At 45.8% G+C, this 5,313-nt stretch overlaps 1 non-coding gene across 1 annotated transcript; it reads left to right on the top strand.

The window, feature by feature from the left end:
- The first annotated feature begins 3,253 nt into the window (after positions 1-3,253).
- Positions 3,254-3,360, top strand: LOC120257056. The gene has a single exon (XR_005535502.1). It is a non-coding gene; the product is annotated as a small nucleolar RNA R71 (small nucleolar RNA).
- Positions 3,361-5,313: the final 1,953 nt, after the last annotated feature.

Genomic DNA, 5,313 nt, shown 5'->3' with positions numbered 1-5,313 from the left:
GTGGAATTTCCCCACGCCCTTGTGGATCCACGGGGCGTGAAAACCACACGGCCGCGCCACAAGAATCCAGAAATACAACTTAAAAACACTTCTAACTTTGTTCTAAACATAAATCATCTTTCTAATTGAAGAAACAAAGCATTATTAACCAGATTTATCTATGAAAATCATGAATTGATGAAGGAAATAATAAATAGAGCTTACCGACGAGTTAAAATGGAAGAACTACGAATCGGCCGCAAAACCTTGCAACAATCCTACCAACTCGGCGCTAGGAGGTCGGGGGTTGATGTGAAAGTGCTCCCTGCACTCAATGGAGGGTGTGAGGGAGAAGAGAAAACGACTATTCTTTAAAAAAAGAACTCGCACCTCTTGGCGTCTCAGACATCCACACAGGGCGCATGGAAATTACCCACGCCCATGTGCCCCCACATGAGAGCTTCACAGGGGCAGGTGCACGCCCCTGGGTGCTCTCGGAAAAAACTCTCACTGACTCTGAACGCTCCCACACGGGCGTGCAGAAAATACCCACGCCTAGTGCCCGACCCACGTAGGGCGCCGCGCACGCCCCGCGGGCTTCTCCGACATCCGAGAAAAATCGCTAGTAGTTCCACACGCCCGGGCATGGACACCATGCTCACACGCAGCTGATGGACATTCACATGCCCAACTCACACAGCATGGACACCCACACGCCCTCGTGTCTTCCTGGATGAAGAGGGCTCCTCCAGAGTTTCACACGGGCGCGGAAATTACCCACGCCCTGCACTTGTCACAAGATCACCCATGTGGGTGAGTTCACGCCTGTGTTCTCTGGGATAATCGGCCAAACTCTGCAGAAATTCACACGCCCGTGTGGAAATTACCCACGGGCGTGCGATATTTGCATGGTCGTTCACAAGGGCACCCGCACGCCCTTGTGCCTTCTCTGGATGAGCTCGCGATACAAATCCACGTGCGCAAGGAAATTCCCCAAGCCCGCAAGGCTTCACCGGATGCCTTAGAAAAACTCGCAGCTCTATAGAAAGTTTCGAACATGTTTACACACTCAGAGCCTGCCCTAGTATGCAAGTTTTACCAGCGAAAAACATGGAATAAAGCTCAAATGACATAACTTCACTAATTCCACATGAAAACACAAGATGAATATTCAAAGCCCACAAGAAAATCTCAGCACAAGCATCTAAAAATCAAGACACCAACACTTAACAAATTATTCATGAAAACAAACTAAACTAGAAGATAAGAAAACAGTAAACACTTGGGTTGCCTCCCAAGAAGTGCTTGTTTAACATCACTAAGCTTGACGTACCTTGGCTTACCTCACGGGGGTTCATAGATGAAGGTTGCCCTCTTACCCATGACTTGAAAGCATGATGTGCAAAGTGTCTTGAGGATAGAGGGTGAATTATCGGGCTTCAGACCACCTAGCGATGGTTCATCCAACTCCTTCGGTTTATGGACGTCTCCAACAGCCTTGGAGTGTTTCCGGTGGCGTCTCCTAGCCCTCTTCATTTTCCGGAGCACCTTCTTCAAGATTCCCGGGGTAGATGGTATTTCTTCTATCGAACTAAGCATCATTACTTCTTCATAATCCTCCTCTTGGTCGAACAAACCCTCGTATGGGTCCGGATTGAACATTTCCTGCATGTATTCATCAACAATCTCATCAGTAGTGTCTAGAAAATATAAAGTATCATCGAAATCAAGAGAATGCCACATGGCTTCAGCAAGGCGGTATGTGAGCTTGTCATCTCCAACCCTCAAAGTTAGCTATCCGCCGTCCATGTCAATCAATGCCTTGGAAGTCCACAAGAATGGTCTCCCAAGTATCAAAGGTACATCCGCATCCTCATCGACGTCTAGCACTACAAAGTCAACCGAAAAAATGTACTTGTCAACCTTGACAAGCACGTCCTTAATGATGCCTCACGGATGTCGCACTGTTCGGTCCGCTAGTTGCAAAGCCATTCGAGTAGGCCTAGGCTCGCCCAAGCCTAGCTTTTGCAAGAAGGTGTATGGCATAACGTTGATACTGACCCCTGAGTCCGCCAATGCCATTTCCTCACCTACATTACCAATATTACACGGAATGATGAAGCTTCCCGGGTCTTTCTTCTTGTTCGGCATGTTCTTTTGCAATACCGCCGAGCATGAAGCATCTAAAATCACTGAAGCACTTTCCTCCAACTTCCTCTTGTTAGTCAACAAGTCTTTCAAGAACTTTGCATACTTAGGCATTTGGGCCAATGGTTCAACAAAAGGGATATTGATGTGGAGTTGCTTGAAAAAACTAAGGAACTTCTTGTACTGTTCATCCCCTTGGTCATTTTTCAATATAGAGGGATAAGGGATTCTTGGCTTGAAAGGTGGGGGTGCCACCTCTTTCTCTTTGCTTGTTACCTCTTCTACCTCTATAACCTCGGGTGTGTGTTCTTTTGGCTTCTCACTCGGAAGCCTACCTTCAACCTCACGACCACTCCTCAAAGTGATCGCCTTCACGTGCTCTCTAGGGTTGGTCTCTGTATTGCTCGGCAAGCTTCCATGTGGCCTTTCAGAGAGAGACTTCGCAATTTGCCCCACCTGATTTTCAAAGTTATACAAAGAGGCGGTGTGGTTGCTAAGTGTAGCCTCGACTGATTCAAACCTTGTATTTGCAGATTGCACAAATCTAGTCAAGTGCTTCTCTAAGTCATTCATTTGGGTTTCCAAACCTGAAACTCTCTTTTTCACCTGAGGGGCTTGTTGTTGTTGTTGGAAACCCGGTGGCCCTATGGCCTTTTATGGACCCTGATTACTCCATGAGAAATTGGGATGATTCTTCCAACCTGGATTGTAGGTATTGCTATGTGGGTTTCCTTGAGGTCTCATGCCATTACCTACAAAATCAACGTTCTCCACCGAAGAAACATCACCGACAGAGATCGGGCAATCGGAGGGAGCATGTCCTCCACCACACCCGGTGCAATTAGTCATGGCCGCCACTCTGTTTGAAGTTAGAAGATCTAACTTCTTACTCAAATTTTCCACTTGAGCCACCAATGAAGTTACCGCATCTATTTCATGGAGACCGACCACCTTTTTCTTCTCACTAGCATTCCATTGGTAGCTATTTAGCCCCATTTCCTCAATTAATTGACGGGCCTCATCTGGGGTCTTCCTACCTAAGGTACCTCCTGCTGTCACATCCAAGAGTTGCCTTGTACTCGGATTCAAACTGTTGTAAAAGGTCTGAACAATCATCCACTCCGGGAATCTGTGTTGCAGGCACATTCTCAGGAGCTCCTTGAACCTTTCCCATGTCTCGAATAGAGACTCCAATTCCAACTGAACAAAGGATGAGATCTCATTCCTAAGCTCTGTAGATTTTCTGGGAGGGAAATAACGGGCAAGAAAAGCTTTTACCATCTCCTCCCATGTGGTGATCGATGCTCTAGGTAATGAGTGTAGCCACTGCTTCGCTCTCCCATTTAGGGAAAATGGGAAGGCTCTCAACTTGATGACATCATCTGTCACTCCATTTATCTTCAGCATATCACACACCTCGAGAAAAATCTCTATATGACTGTTTGGATCCTCATCGGCCAAACCGTTGAACTGTGTGGATTGGTGCAACATGTAGATGAATGCCGGCTTCAGCTCAAAGTTCTGAGCTGCAATCGGGGGACGCACAATGCTCGATTGTGTCCCCAACACTGAAGGTCTGGCATAATCAGATAATGTCCGATGTTGCTCGTTCTGTTCTGCCATGTTTTCAGATCCTTCCACTTCTAAATCAGCTAAATTAGACTATTGTTGCACAAGCTCTTTCCCTTTTCTTCTAAGTGTATGTTCAAGCTCATGATCTCCTTCAATCAATATTGAGGGATTCCCTCGGGTCATAACCTGGAGCTGCACCCAAAAAGAAAGAAAAAGAAATCAGAACGATGATAGAATAAGAAGATATGAAATAGAATGTATGGTGAAATAGCTAAGAAAACAAAGTGCAAAGTATCTCTAAACGCTTACTCCCCGGCAACGGCGCCAAAAACTTGACAAGGTCCCCTTGCGTATATTTCGCAAGTGCACGGGTTTGTCGAAGTAATAATCCCGGATGAGCGGGAATCGAATCCACAGGGAGTAGGGAATAAAAACACTTAATCCGCTTCTTAGCTATGTGAAAGATCAGTAGTGATAAATGTGACAATGATTCAATTCTCAAAAGTAAAAACGAGTAAGAAAGCACGAGTAAAGGAGGAGGTAAGGCAATCGATAAAGATGGAGTACTCGGATAATGCTCCACCTACGACAATCGTTTCAAGTGCAAGAACCCTCTATTATGCTTCCTAATCGATGCAATGGTGAGTCGTGGAAATCCTTAAATACATAGTCCCAAACCTAAGGTCAACTATGCCTAACTCTATACATGTCCCGAAGGAGAGATTAGATAACCTCTCAACCTCGCACTCAAATAGAGTTGCAATGAGCTCTAGGGATTCCAAGTGATAAATCTCTTCCTAATTATAGACCTAACTCTTTGGTCCAGGTGGAAGGTCCCTAACAACAATTAAGCCCTAGATACTAAGATCACCTCAACGCTTCACTCCGTTGCACGCGCAACTAAGCCCCAGCGGAGGTTCATCCCTTAGACCATTCACTCTATTATGGCCGCAAAGAACTCAAGGAACGGAGGTAGAATCTATCACGTCAGAGGGCAAAGGGGACACTCCTGTACCTCTCGACTCACCCTCTCAACCCTCTCCAACCTAGCTTTGTCTAACGCTCGTGGTGTGTCACTCACTCACAAGGTTACTAACGAGAACTCGCAACCCTAGTGTCACTCTAGGGGAAATGTTCATACAATCAAGCATTCAAGGTTGGAACTCACAATAAACATCAATTAATTGAAAGCATAATAAAGAGATTCAATGAAACGAATACATCCTAGGGTTCACAAATACCCAAGTACCCACTAGGGGTTTAGCTCTCCATGGAGCTAAGTACAATCAAAGAAATAGAATGTAAAAAGTAATGAATCCATAAAAGAAACCCCCTCGATAGTCGTAGTCGATGGTCTTGTGGAAAGTCCTCTACTCATCGTCCAAGGGATTCCCCTAAAGTCCGGTATAGGGATACGCCTCGACGAAGCTCCACTTCCAACCTTCTTCCTAAGGAATGACGATGTCGAGACCGTAGAACCTCTCAAAACCTTGGCTAATACCCCTCAAAACCCTAGCCGAAGCCCTCTCTCAAGTTGGGGAAAAGATGGAGAAAAAGAATACTAAAATCAGCAGCTGATTCGAGCTTTTAAATAGAAGGTGGAATCGAGGCGAC

Source organism: Dioscorea cayenensis, unplaced genomic scaffold, assembly GCF_009730915.1.
Source record: "Dioscorea cayenensis subsp. rotundata cultivar TDr96_F1 unplaced genomic scaffold, TDr96_F1_v2_PseudoChromosome.rev07_lg8_w22 25.fasta BLBR01001823.1, whole genome shotgun sequence".
In the NCBI taxonomy this organism is placed as follows: Eukaryota; Viridiplantae; Streptophyta; class Magnoliopsida; order Dioscoreales; family Dioscoreaceae; genus Dioscorea; species Dioscorea cayenensis.
Note: the sequence above shows the minus strand (reverse complement) of the source record. Positions and strands in the feature narration are given on the sequence as shown.